Genomic DNA, 14,021 nt, shown 5'->3' with positions numbered 1-14,021 from the left:
TAAATTAATTTAAGTTACATTGATATGTTATTTGATCCTAAAATCTGGCATAGAAAGAAAAGTATTTGTCAATTACATAGACAACACATTTTTTATCCTGAGTTAAACAAGATCCTTACAAAATAGAGAAAATTTTTATAGGATAAACATTATAAATGTTTACTTAAGAGCTATTAACATAATGTGTTTTCAGTCACCATGTCAAGGAAATTTTTCAATTAAAAATATTTCTAAAGCAAATAAAGTACCCTATTAATTGCTCTCCCAGTTTGCCAATAAAAAGTTGGACACAGCTTTTGTAGGACTCCTAGTTTCATGATTGTATTTTTAAGAGAAGAAGCTGATTTGTCTTAGGCTATTACTGTCTACTACTTCTAGAAGTCTTAAGGAAAGGTGGGAAGCAGCAAATTCTGGCAATCTGCCTAAAGAGAAATCAATGAAACAAATTAATCCTTCGCAGGCTGCAATGACACAGTAATCCATCATTCAGAGCTGCTTTTATATACCAAATCAGAGAGCAGAGGACAGAGCCCTGGGGACATCACAGACAACAACTTACACCAACACTGGGAAAATACTGAGGAATCAGTTTATTTAAAGAGGATAGATTTCAGTTGATTGCCTATTTTGTCAAATAAAGATTTTTTTTTTCTTTCACAGTGTGGGGAACCCAAGGCCCAATGACTCTATCTTCAGAATTCAGTACCATATATGCTTGCTGACATCAATAGGGGTGAATGTTTATAAATAATTAGCGTCATTAATCAGTATGAACAAATATCTGGCTAGAGTAATATTACTTTTTCCATTAAACTTCCAGGTGTTAAATACATTCCCAATTTTCAGTAGGGACTAACTGTAAATTTACATAATAATCTACAATTTAACTGACCAATTCCTGGTAAACCACATTTGAGGTATATTTTTTTTACACATAAAATGTAACCACTTAAGATGTGTATAACTTCCTAAGTACTGTGTTAAGTTTAAAGACTTGAAAATTTTAATTTCATCTCTTGTGGAATAAATTTCAATAAGCAGATCAGATTCTAAATTAATAACTTGTTTTAAAACCATAAATAGTACTTTGTCTTGTAATTATAGTTGACAGTACTGAAAGATAAATTTAAATGTGGTTTCTTTTTTTAAAATAAACTTATAATCAATGTATACATTCACACTGAGTATATTTATTTATGCATATCCAAAAACATATGCATCTAAATTTATTGGTGCTTATGCAGAAATTTATGCACCTGAGTATGTTTTACTAGAGCAATGCATTCTGAATGGAAGTATATTCCCTAGATGAAAACTAATGAGAAAAACTATAAAGTCAAAGTATATTACTACTGTTAAATACATACATCATTTTCATGGTTAAATGTGAGGAATTAGTAAAAGGAAAGGATTTTCAAGAAATAAACAAGCAAAACTTGTCACAATGGTCCCAAATATCTAATCATAAACCCAAAACAGAAAAAGAAGGTTAAATAAATGCTAACTAGTCAATTTTTGAGTGGCATCTTTGATTCTGAGGCCCATGGCCATATGATTGTAATTCCTGGCTATGCTGATGCATTTTTAATTCAATGCATGGATCTAGTATTTATTGATTTAATAAGGTTAGGGGTATTACATGGTTGCTGCTACTGATGAACTGTCAGCAATTTAATCTAGTGAAATCTTACAGAGGAATATATATTTTAGAGGAGTGAGAGACACTAAACAGCTATGTAAATGTAATCCCTTCATTACCCAGGACAGTGGCAAAAGCAATGTCCCTTCTTTCCCAGACTGCTTTGGGCTCCAAACATTTTCTAAGATCTTGGCTACCAATAGACTGAGGTGACAGTGAAAGGATTGCAGCAACGTCTTGCAGGTACTCCTTCAAAACGTTATCCACAGCATCACTGATGCAGACAGAAAAGAAGGGAGAAAATTCACTTTCTCAAAAGCCATTCTGCTAAAAAATACAACCAAAGGAGAGAGGCTTTAAAGGCTATATCAAAGTAAGGAGGTATTGTGTGATCCAGAATCAAAATAAGGGGGCGGGGGGAGGGAATCCACCTGAATTTGCTGAAACAAACACTTGAGGACTATTAGAAAGCTTTTTGCGCTGCTGTGCTACCCTGCTTGTGGGCTTATTTCCCCAACCTGGACACCTGGGAAGCACGTTGTGCTCCAGCTTTTCCCTGACTTTGAAGAAACGGATAACCTAAGAAGCGCACTGCTGCCGGGGTCAGTAAAACTATGCTAATTGCTGAACCTAATTGCTTCAAGCAGTCCTGCCTCTAAACAGGGAGAGCACAGTTGATGGAGTCAGTCTGTTCCTAATAAAATGAAGAAGCACTGAATTAAATTCCCAAGGAAGGCACTATAAAAGTTTCCACAGTGTAACCAAATGACTTCACCTATGCTATTACCCCTAAGATGACATCTTTGAAAGAAAGCAGACCCCAGTCAGGCTCCATATTCATAAATTGGCTGAGCTTAGGCCAGTGAATCTGGATTGATTTAAAAAGGTTTTTTTCATCCTTCCAATCAAATGAAGTCATTGTTAATTAGATGCTTTCTGTTAACAATGTCACTCTTCTCCACGTTACCTGCTCACACTTGCAGCGCCTCTAGTGCAACATCTGGAGCACCAGTCGCCCTGCCATCCGTCCTCACAAGTTTGGCTGGAGGCTGGTGGTATTTCCGCTGCTCCTTCCCTGTCTGGAGGAAGATAACGGTTCAGTGTGCTGCTGGTGAGACACAGACCCACTTTCCAATGTGAGAGATTATAAAGCAATCTCTAGGAAACCTCTTCTCCCAAACTCTTTTTAAATGAACCACACAGCAGCGTCTCTGTGCTGTTCCCGCTTTGTAGACAGATGTTTTAGAAAATGCCTAAGGCCACCGTCAGCTCCCACTGACCAAGCTCCTGCGCACACCAGACAACCGGGTTTAAGGTTTCCCAGCCGCGCCCGGGGCCTGGCCACCGACCCCTGTCGGCCTGGGGCGGACTGGCCGCTGGAGGCTGGGCCACTGGTAGCCAGCAGCCCCGGGGGCGCGAGGCACTGAGCGCTGTGGCAGGAGAGAGGAGGGCCAGCCCCGGGCTCTCCATCCACCGGGTCCCTGAACCTCACCACCTCGGGCAGAGGCTGCCTCACACTCCCTCGGGGCCCATTCCTAAAAGGTTTGCGTGCTCCACCCGCAGCCCCACCCCGTCGGGCCTGGCCTCCTTCTGGCATCTTCCCCGGAGCAGGCCTGGGACTCGGTCCCTGCGGGCGGGCGCTCGCAGGATGCGGCCTTCAGCGCCGGCCAGGGCACGGCTCCTGCCGTCCGCCCAGGTCCCGCCCGGCGCCCACTCGCGTCCAGTGCCCGCAGGCGACCCCGCCAGCGAGGCCCCGCGCAGGATGCGCGCCTGGCTTCGGGGAGCTGCTCCTGCTGGCGTCCAGCGCAGGGCCCAGGTCCCCCGGCCTCGAGGGCAGGAGTGGAGGCTCCCGGGGCCCTCCCCAGGCGGCCTGGTTCTCAGAGCGCTGATCTGTCCAAAGGGAGCGCCCTGCGGGGTGCGGACGTGAGGAGCCACGCGGAGCAGGGCCCTGGCTGCTGGAGGGACGGTGCCCGCCGTGGCCCTTGTGACCCGGCTTAGGGGGACGGGTGGCTGCCGCCCCCCTGAGGACCGGGCGGCCGGGAGGGAGACCGCAGGCCTCCAGGGGAGCCTCGGGACCCGCCGCCAGGTCACGGGCTGGAGCTCCGAAGCGGGAGCCGCTGTCCGGGGCAGGGACCTGGCCCCGGACCCTGTCCCTGACTCCGAGGTGCCCGAGGACAAGACCACGGGCTCGCAGTCCTCCAAGGGTGGGGCTGCGGGGGGTCACGGGGGCTCCCTGGCTCCGCGACAGTGAGTCCCGATCCCCTAGACCTCGCAGAGGGCAGAGTCGTGCTAAGACGAGGTTAGGCGGAGGCCAGGAGGAAAGGCGAGTTGGGACTAATTGCCTTTCTTCAAAGTCCTTGACCCCAAAGCGCCGGCCGGCGACAACGCGCGCCTTCTCCACAAGAGGGTTTGGGGACATTAAGTTCCTTGGGAATCTGACCCCTGTTATGGGGGCCCATGGAGGAGGGCAAAGAATAGCAGCGGCCGAAACACCTGCGAATTCCCCATACCATCTAGTATGGACGTGATTGGAGTCATTTCTCCTTCCGTTTCCAGGGGGAGCTCAGACCTGAAGCATCGGGATGATCCCTCTCCAAGGTGTAAAACAGGATACCTGCCGGGGGGGGGCACCACCGCCCGTACCCCGAGGGGGTTCCCCTTTGCAAATAGAAAAGGCGACCTGATACTCTGTTCCACTGAGTGCTTGTGCGCCCCTAGGCTGGAGGCTGGAGCCGTGTCAGACACTGCTTTGACACTCTGGAGACCAAACTGGAACTGAGCACAGGGAAATCAGGCGCACAGAAAGGACGGTGCTGAGAGGTGGTGGGCGGAAGGAAACCTGGGGCGGGGTGGGGGGTGCGCAGGGCTGCTCTGACCCGCGACGCCCCGCTCCCGCGCGCGGGGAAACCTCAGGACGCTCTGGGCTGGCCGGCCAAACAGGGCCACGTGCTCAGGGGCCGCTGGGCTCAGGCTCTGTGTTTCAGGGACACACACACACACACACACACACACACACACACGCCCGCGCCTGCCTCTCTTTTCCAGCGCTGGGGTTCCTCTGAGGCTGTCCACTCAGCGGAACCCGCGCGTGGCGGGCAGGCAGGGCCACTGGACCGCTGCGCTCACGCTGGATCAGGGGGTGAGAGCGCAGCTGGGGGCGCCCGTCCTGGGGGGACCCAGCCCCGCGCAAGGTTAGGGCTGCTAGGTGACCGAGCCTGGGAAGGGCGGCGATCTCACCGGCTCGAGGATCCCCCCCGCCTTCCAGTCCTGTCACCTGTCACCCCCAACTCGCCCGGGTCCTCGCCCCGCCCCGCTCTCCGTGACCACGCGACCACCCGCGCCTGGTTGTTGGCAGGTGCCCGGGCCCTGGGGGCCGGGGCTCGCCCCTCCCTGATAAAAACAGCACCTGCGCCGCTTTTCCGGCCTCCAGACCCTCCTCTTACCCTCCCACCCAGCGACCACTGGCCAGTGTTTGGGGTGGTTGGTGTTCTTTTAAAAAGTATATCAAAGGATCATTGGCGTCTCCCCGTCAAGTCATTATGCCTTTATCCCCATCAATTAACCACACCTCAGAGGGCTGCTATTAAGAGCTCAATTGAGCTGCAAAAGTAGAGATCCCGTTTCAGGCAGATGTTGTCATCTCCCGCTGAGATAAGCAGCCGGTGGGACCCGGCCGGCGGCTTCCCCAGCCGCCCGAGCGGCGCTGGACCGGGCTCGGGACCCGGGGCCGCGGGGCGGGCACCGACGCCGCGCCGGTGCTCCCGGGACGGGGAGGAGCGGGAGGGCCCAGCTCTCAGACCTCAAGCGCAGTGCCTGTCCGGGGGCAGAGTCTCCAAAGTTGTGCGGGGGGAGAACGCCAGGGGCGAACCGGGCGCTTTCTCACAGTAAGGGGGGGGGGGAGGGAGGAGGGAGAGGGCACGGTTGAGTCAATCTGGCTGCCTCCGCCGACACACCCTCCTTCCTCTTCCCGCCGCTCCAGCCTCCTTCTTGCCCGGTACCGGCCCCAGAACCCCCTGGGGAGGAAGGCAGGGTGCTGTGGGTGTGCTGGATAAAGAGCTAGGGAATCCGGGACAGAAACGTGGCTTTTAAACAAAGGGGATTCACCGGGACCGCCGCGGCCTTTCGCCCAGATGTGTCTTCCCACTCTTTCTCACCCCCAGTCACTCCTGGGGACTTGGGCCAGGGCTGCCGCACGCGCTGGGAAATCTGGGGGGCTGAGGGGAAAAAGGAGCAAGAGGACGTGGCCTCAGTGCAGTGACTGTGCAGCGGATGCATGTGTGTGGACAGCTAGCGCAGTGTGTACAGGACTACATCTCTACCCACATGTGCTTCGGGCTTTTGCCGCTTTCCTCCCGACAGTAGCCACAAATTTAGCCAAGGCTAACGGAGATTAATTTCCTAGCATAATCCAATTAAAAGATTTCTGAAGTAATCTTTTGCAAAAATTGGGGGGGGGGGGTGCATGGCTAAAGAGGGGACTGGTTTTGATGACAGTGATTTATCGCCTGGGCACAGCATGCGCTGGTCGCTCTCTCCTGCACACGCGATTTGACCAGAGCATCCCCGTCAGTGCCTCCAGTCCAAACCGTCTCCTCTCTGAAAGACAGCCATCCATCACGCCAACCTGGGCAGAAGAGAACGTGTGAGGGCCTGGGGTTGCTTACAAGCACCATAGACTTTTTTAAGTGCTATTAGATTTATGGTCTCTTTTTCGAGGCCCATCCAGAGTAATTAGCACATATGTTCTAAATAGATGATAGTTTTGTGAGCAATAAAGCAATTACCCATCGTTGGAGCTGACAGTTCCTCCAACTAAACTCCAACCAGCAGCTAATTGGAAAAGTCATTTCAGCTCCATTGTCTGCAATTAGTCCTGCTAAACTACTACACCCCAACTAGCTGGTTTGAGGTTAATTTATTCAGTGTTGTATTTGCACGGAGAAGCTATTGCCACAAAGGGACTTGCCTTTTGCCCCTCCGGACTGCGCCCTGGGACTAGAGGAGCCGGTGGGAGCCAGAGGCCAATATTCGGGGGCTGGGCCGGTTCCCGGGGGAGGAAGTGCCTGACCCTGCCTCAGCTTCAAGGTCAGTGTCCAGTGCGCTGAACCAGCTGACAGAGAAAGCCATTGTTTCTCCTGCTGGGCAGTAACTAGAGGAAACTCTCCAGTTCCCCGCAACCAAAACCTTAGTTTAAAAAAAAGGAAGTCAGCGTAGAAGAGCTGACTGGGTTCTGCGTGCACCTTTCCTCCTAGGCGTGCAGTTCTGACCCTAGGCCACGTGTATCTCCATCCCTAACGGATAAACATAGATTCAAAAGCCAGCCCAAACTGCCAAATTCCAAGCCCTCCGCTGGGAGAGGGAGCCTCCAATTCTTGGAGTAGAAAGAAAGGACTAGAAAGGCCAGGAAGCCCTGCTTTTGCCTTCATCCTCTCTCTCTGAGCACAAGGTCACTTCTTCCCTTGAAACTGGAGTTTCTCTGGGGCTTTTTCTTTCTTTTTCATTTTTCCCTTCCTTCCTTATCTTTTTTTTTTTCTTTCTTGTCTAAAGTTAAGCCCAACAGGTCCAAGATTTGCGCCAGTGAGTGGAAAAAATGTGTTAAACGTTGGTTTGATGCCCCATCGGAGCTTCCAAGTATCCAGTGGCTGGGATTCTTCTACTTAATTTAATCTTTATTGGACAGGGTGGCTCCTACACTCCTATTCACCAGGAAACCCCGGGAAATGATCTGTTGGTGTTCAGAAAGGAGGGAGGGAGGGAGAGAAGTTAAAGAGGGGTTAATCCTCTCCCACCCAACCTCGGACGTTGTCACTGTGATTTCTGATAGGCTGGGGGTAGGAGCGGAGGGGGCTCAAGGTCCCAGCCCAGACAGCCCAGGGTCCCCGCGGTCTGCAGCAGGGGGCCGGAAGGCTGGCAGGTTGAGATGGGAACTTGTAGCCCTGGTAACCGAGTATTCCCTTAAAAGAATTTACAGCTAAGTGTCCCAGGCTCTGGGAGCAATTCGAATTTTAGTTAGAAGAACACGGGTTTTGGGGGCAGGGAGAGACTTCTTAGGAGGTAAAGCCAAGTGCTTTCAGTCCTAGAAATCTAATGTCCTTTTTCTGGATAGCCACTCATACTTAGCAACCTGAGAGCTGTTTCTCCTTTCTGAAGCACATACAACACCACCTAAAGAAGACAACTTAGGTGGTATTTCAGTCAGCATAGAATTACTAAAATAATTCCAATTTCAAAACCAATTGTAATCAATTGCTCAGCTTCAAAGATTTGAAGATACAAACCTATAGCACACACACACACACACACACACAAAAAAAAAAAAACTTTTAAATTGCATAAGGTCAGCCTCTTGTTTGCCACTTACTTATTGTGTTTTAACCAATTTGATTCCAAGAAAGACCAAAAAGAAAAAATATGGGTGAGAGATTGAAAGTAATAGTCTCATCTTACCCCATCACCTCCCACCTGTCACACAATCTCTGCCCTTGAAGAGAAATCCTCCCATCAGTGTGGCTTCCAGTTCAAATAAGATGTCTTCACTAAAAAAAAAAAAACAACTGTCCATCGTGTTCTCAATTATTTGCTTTTTTTCCCCAGGACTTAAATATGACATCCCAGAGAGTGAGGGCAAGAAAAAGCTGAAGGGAGAACCAGCTGAAAGTATAACTTAGACCTGACAGAGAATCCTAATGTGGGTGTGCGTGCATACTTCAGTATAAGGGCAAATAGAACCTACCCAAACAATAACCCACCAAATGTGTGGGAAACATTTACACCATGCACCCAAAAAAACTCTAAGCACATGTGTGTAAAGATATAGTCATATGCAAACTTAGCTAGCTGTCCACATATGTATCCACTTCTAAAGGCAGATTCGTTGCTCCCATAGTTTTTTTCCATTAAGAGCGATTAGAAGATATCTATTCAAAGTTGCTGATCCAGAGAGAAAATAAGAGTAGATAAAAGGAGATTTCAAGTGACCTCCTTGTCCCTTTCACACCAACCTCAGCCCTAGACTAGCCAAGGATCAACTAACACAAAAGCCCTTTCCTTTTTCTTTTCAGCTTCAGAAGATTTCATGCAAACGGTTAACAATAAAACATAGAACTATCCTAGAGTTTTGTTAGATCATGCATTTGAAATACCTTATTAACTCCTCCCATAGATGGGCTAGGTTTATTATCCACTTCTGAAATGGGTAAATAAAATATACATAGCATAACAGAGGGCATAATTATTTACTGCTCCATGTGGTTTGTATCAGTGGTGTACTACGCTCATTCTTTTTCATCTAAACTTTACTTAAATCCCCTCTCTCCTTACTGATGGAGACTGATGGAGGACACTGTAATAAACATATCTTTCCACTGACAGTTTAGAAGGAAAGGTTAGGGTTATTATTTAGATCAACTTTATGATAGGTAGGTACAAGTGAAGCATGACAATAGTTACCAACAGATCTGCTGGCTTTGTGAGCCAGTACTTTCCCACTAGTTTATTTTGTAGGCAGTGAAGACTTTAAAAACTTAAACATACTTGAGCAGTCCTTAATCAATGAATGTCCAATTCAAATCTACTTCTGATGGGCTAATCCTGTAATAAAAGAAATCTGTGTTCTGACAGGTAATTATTAAGAAAAATGATAATATAGTTTAGTTGATTGTATTGTCAGCGTACTTTAATAAGCTCCAAACTCCTTTTAAAACCAAAACTTTTCATCCAAACCCAACCCATTTTCTCTGGGAAGAAGAGCCTTACAGTCAGTCTTCACTCAAGTCTGGCATTTAAAATGCGTTTTATAACATAAACTTCTCCATTTTCTTTTTTGTAGAAATGCATTTATCTGGCTAAGACTTGATTTTTACAAAAAGTAAAATTTGCACACACACACCTACCCCTTTCACTGATGTGCTATAAATGATTGCCACTTTTCCTCTTACAAAAAGCTTGTTTTGCATCCAAAGGTCAACACTTGCTCTCCTGTGGCTACTGGAGGGGAGGGGGGGCTCTAACTTGGGGTCCAAGCAGAAAGGGGAAGTACTTCCCTTATCTCTGTTTTCCAAAGGCCGTGCTTTAAATGGCCAGTTTGTGATGGAAAACTAAACCGCCTCTAAAGTAAAGCACTTATCTCTGAGTGTTTCGACCCAAAGGTGACAAAGAAGAAATGCCCAGTCTACCGGAGTGATAGTGAGTACAGGAGTCTGCTGGATCTGTTCCTCAACTCTATGAACAGGGTAAGAGCAAACAGGACAGCCCACTCCCAACTTGGCCTTCCCACCCTTGTTTTCAGGTTGTCAAAGACAGAACTTTTTACAGTTGGGAAGCTACAATACAGACGAGTTCAACCTTTTGGGAGGGGATTTCTGACATAGGCCAGGCTTTTGTTTGTTTTTGGTTTTTTAATAAGCACAAAACATTAGGCAGGCATTCCAATGGGTTTCTCTCCTCCCTTTTCTTCAAAATATCTATGCAAGACCACATTAAATACATCTTCAACTGCGTCCTTCCCAGCATTAATCTCATGCCAACGGAGACTAATTGATTCGGCACCTTTAAAATAAGCTCTTTGGGAAAGGTCTGTAATAAGATCAGAAGAACTGACCTTTCTCCCAATGATTGCAGGCTTGTTCATCTCTCCAGATGGGCTTGATAAAACAGGGCTATTTCTGTTCTGTGGTCTCTCTAAACAGAATAATACCATTTTTAATTATTTAGAGGGTAGGGAAGAGGTATGGGAGAGAATCTTTTACACATATCTGGTCATTTGTAGGATCTCAGGGCTCTTGAACTAGATTTTGAAAACATTTTTACAAGGACACCTTTGTTCAGTGTAATTTGCCAAAAAGCCAAAATGAATGATCCAGTGAGCTTCGGGAAAGCAAAATACCAATATCAAAGATGTCATGGGATTAGTGAAGAATGATTCAGCATTCCTCAGAAGAAAGATATTGGGGAGGGGGTATTAATCAGTTGGAAAGTCTGCTTAGATCAGACTCTGGGGCCTGGAATGCAAGTCAATGCTGAGATCTCTGCTTCTCTCCTCCCACCAGGTCACAACTGTTTACTGGCTGTCTGGCTAGGAGAGATCAAGGATTGTGTGGACGTTCTTTTAAAAGGTGATTAAGGCTAGGCCATGATGCTAGCCATCTGAAAGGGGCAGTGTAAGTTTACAGCCTGATTCCTTCTCTTCATCTGTTGGGGGAACCACACTGCAGACTTTGTATGCATTGAAGAAGCTTGTAGGAAACAGGAAGGCAGAGGAAGACTTGAGGAGGGAGGCCCAGGAGTCCAGGCCCTGGGAGGTTTTTCTGATCCCTAGACCGGCCTCACTAGGAGAAGCCTTGGAGAGGGCCAAGGAGAGAGGGCCACAGGGCTGGCGGTCTCAAGTAGGGTGCTGGGGAAAGGGCCACAGCCGGTCTGAGTCCAACAGCCAAGTCCACAGGCTGAGGTTATGCTAAAGCTCTCGCTTGTGCGAGAAGGAAAGGCGAGAGAGATCTGGAGAAGAGAGGACGAGTGAAAAAAATGGGAGGAAATTTGCAACTGCGTTTCCTGCTTCTGCACCTGAGTGTGCCTGGACAGGTGTGTGGAATTGCACAATTTGGGGACCTACGTGCTTCCACAAAATATGATCACTTTTCTATTAGGTGCCCTGCCAAACAACAAGAGTATCAATCGGGCCCTAGGGCCAGTGTGCCAAGCTGAACCAGTAACAAGCGCAAGCCAGAGCTCCCCGGAGCCCCCAGGACCCCCAGCCCCTCCACAGAAGCCATTTTGCTGGTGAGGCTGTGAGCACCCGTGGAGGCGCTCTGCGGGTGTGACAACGTGCTCAGGGAGAGAAACGGAGGCCTGAGTGCCGCCAGGGCTGGACAAGTCCCAGGCGGGGACGGCGCATGTCCTCGAAAAGTTTAGGTTTCTTCCTGCCCCCTTTGGAGACAGAAAGTTGGCGCGTTTGTTCCCTGCTCGGAAGCCAAGGGCTTCCACTGCTCCGCGCACCACCACCGCCAGCAGCCACCCTCCGGGACAGGGGCTGGGGGCTGCACCACTCCCTCCCTTCCTTTCGGGAGGAGCGAGGGCCCCGCTGCTCCCCATCCCCCGGGTCACGCGGGATCCCAGGGGTCTCTTCCAAATGTGGAAGCTCAGGGTGGGGGCAGGCGGGAAGAGCCCGCAGTGCGCGGGAGTGGGCGCCGCCGTTCCCGGCAAGTTTCAGCTCATTCTCCCGCCAAGCCTCGCCCCCCCCCCCCGCCCCCCCCCCATCCCCATCCCCACCGCAGCCTGCAAGGCCGAACCGAGGCCAACAACTCTAGAGCGGCTCATTCCCGCGCCCACCGAGCCCCCGGGCGCGGCACCGGGCGGGCGTCGGCTGCCCCCGCCCCCGCCCCCGCCCCGCGCGCCCGCCCCGCGCGCCCTCTGACGCAAACGCGCGCCCCTGCCCCGCGCAGAAGGCAGCGCTGTCGTTGGTTTTGATTCAGGCTCTTCCTTGCACACACGCCCCCTCGGTCCCCACCCCCGGGAGGTGACCCCCCCTCCCCACCCTCAGCCCTCTAGCTGCGGGCCAGGAGTCTGGCGGGGCTGCGGGGCCGCGGACCTGGTGCTCTCCCGCCGCCGCTGCCGCGGGCTCTCCGCTGGAGAAAGCCGCTCCGCGTCCCTTTTCATTCCCTGACACTATCGCCCACATCACACAGGCAGCCATCGATCGCGTTCCGTTAGGGGATCCCGTTGCTAAAGGCGCCCGCAGGTGGGCGGCAGGAGCCGAGCTCGCCAGGCCCTGCTCGCAGCCAGGCAGCGTGCGGGCGGCAGGGCCAGCCCGGCGGGACTCCGCCGCCGGGAGCGCGGCACCGGCGGGGGCGGCTGCGCGGGTGCAGTCTGCCGTTCCGCGGCCCCCTGCCCCCTGCCTCCGCGCTGGAGGCCCCGTAGCTGTTCCCCGTGTGTGTGTCGTGGGGGGGTGTAGGGGGGTAGAGAGTGGGGGTTGGGAGGGGGGGGCCTGCTTTGAATTTGGACTAACGCTCGGCTGCACGATCCTCAGCTCCGCGGCGGCCCGGCGGGCGCTCTCCCTGCCTCCGCGCGGCGGGGCAGCGGCCGGGCGAGGGCGGCTCCGGAGCAGGCCCCGCGGAAAGTTCTCCTCGTCCCGCCCTGGCTGCCTGGACTCCGGCCCCGGCCTACAGAAGGCCATTCGAGCCCAGGCTGCCTCCTGGCCTGCCCGCCTCGTCGACCCCGAGCTCAAAAGAAACCACAGTCATTGCGTTACTTGCCTGGTGCGGCAGGACGTGGCAGAGCCTCGCTTCCGGCGCCCGCGACTCTCCGTCCAGGGTCCGGGGGCGGCTGGGCCTGAGCGCCGGCGTCCAGCGGACCTTCCATTCCCTGGCGCTCGCGCTCGCCGCCTCTCCCACGGGCTCCGTCTGCCTCCGCGTTCTCCTTCCTTCCCTCCGTCTCCCTCTCTGCCAGCGTCCTCTGCCTGCCCTCGGCTGCCTGTCTGCACTGCATGGGGAGTAGCGGTTAGAGTGTTTGTATAGAACGCTGGTTCTTGCTCTTTCTTTCCTTTTTTTTCTCTCTCTCTCTTTTTTTTTTTTTCCTGTCGTGTTCATTTCACCTTTTAGCTGACCAGGAGACGTGAGCGCGTTTATGTGGGGAGAGGGACCAGGGCAGGGAGCCCCCGCTGGCCGCGGTCGCCTCCTCTCCATCAGCAGCCTACAATGGGCCGCCGCTCGCCGAGTGCAGTGACTGTGTCCATTATTTAAGCCGGAGGGGCTGCGGGGCAGGCACAGAAAAGCCTTTATTCTGCTCTTTAAAACAGTCGCCCCTCACGAAGCGACCGCCAACTCCCCGACTTAAAGGGAGAGACGGGGAAGCGCCCAGCGCACCCCCAAAGCGCAGCGCTTCCCAAACCCCTCCCTGGTGAAATTTAAAGTGAGAACGAGTATTAAAAAAAAAAAAAAAAACCCTACCTCTGTCAATACAGCGTGGCCACTTACTCCCACCTTTATCTGAGGGCGTGTTGAGGCTCGGGATGCTGGAGCTGAGACAAACTTTTACGCTCTCCCGAGGAGAGGGGCGGGCGGCCGGGCGGGCGGGCGCGGCTCCCACCCGCGGCGGCGGCGGCGGCGGCGGCGGCTTTGTCGCTGTGAGCCGCTCCGCGCCCGCCTGAGCCTGCCTAGGGGAGCGATCCCAAAACGAGGGGGGTGCGAGTGTGCTATTGGAGAATATGTAACTAACAGAAGTATCATTTTCCCCTAGTACGGTCTTTCAAGTAAAAAAAAAAAAAATCCATTGAAAGAATTTTCAAAGTGTTGTCTTCCTTTGGAGGAAAGGCACGGGCTGCCTGCGGAGAGGGGAAGGAGGACCCGGCTGTGCGCTCCGGGCGCGGCTCCCGTCCGCTAGGTGGCAGCCG

Source organism: Eptesicus fuscus, chromosome 4, assembly GCF_027574615.1.
Source record: "Eptesicus fuscus isolate TK198812 chromosome 4, DD_ASM_mEF_20220401, whole genome shotgun sequence".
In the NCBI taxonomy this organism is placed as follows: Eukaryota; Metazoa; Chordata; class Mammalia; order Chiroptera; family Vespertilionidae; genus Eptesicus; species Eptesicus fuscus.
The sequence above is the reverse complement of the archived record's forward strand: the minus strand, read 5'-3'. Positions refer to the sequence as shown.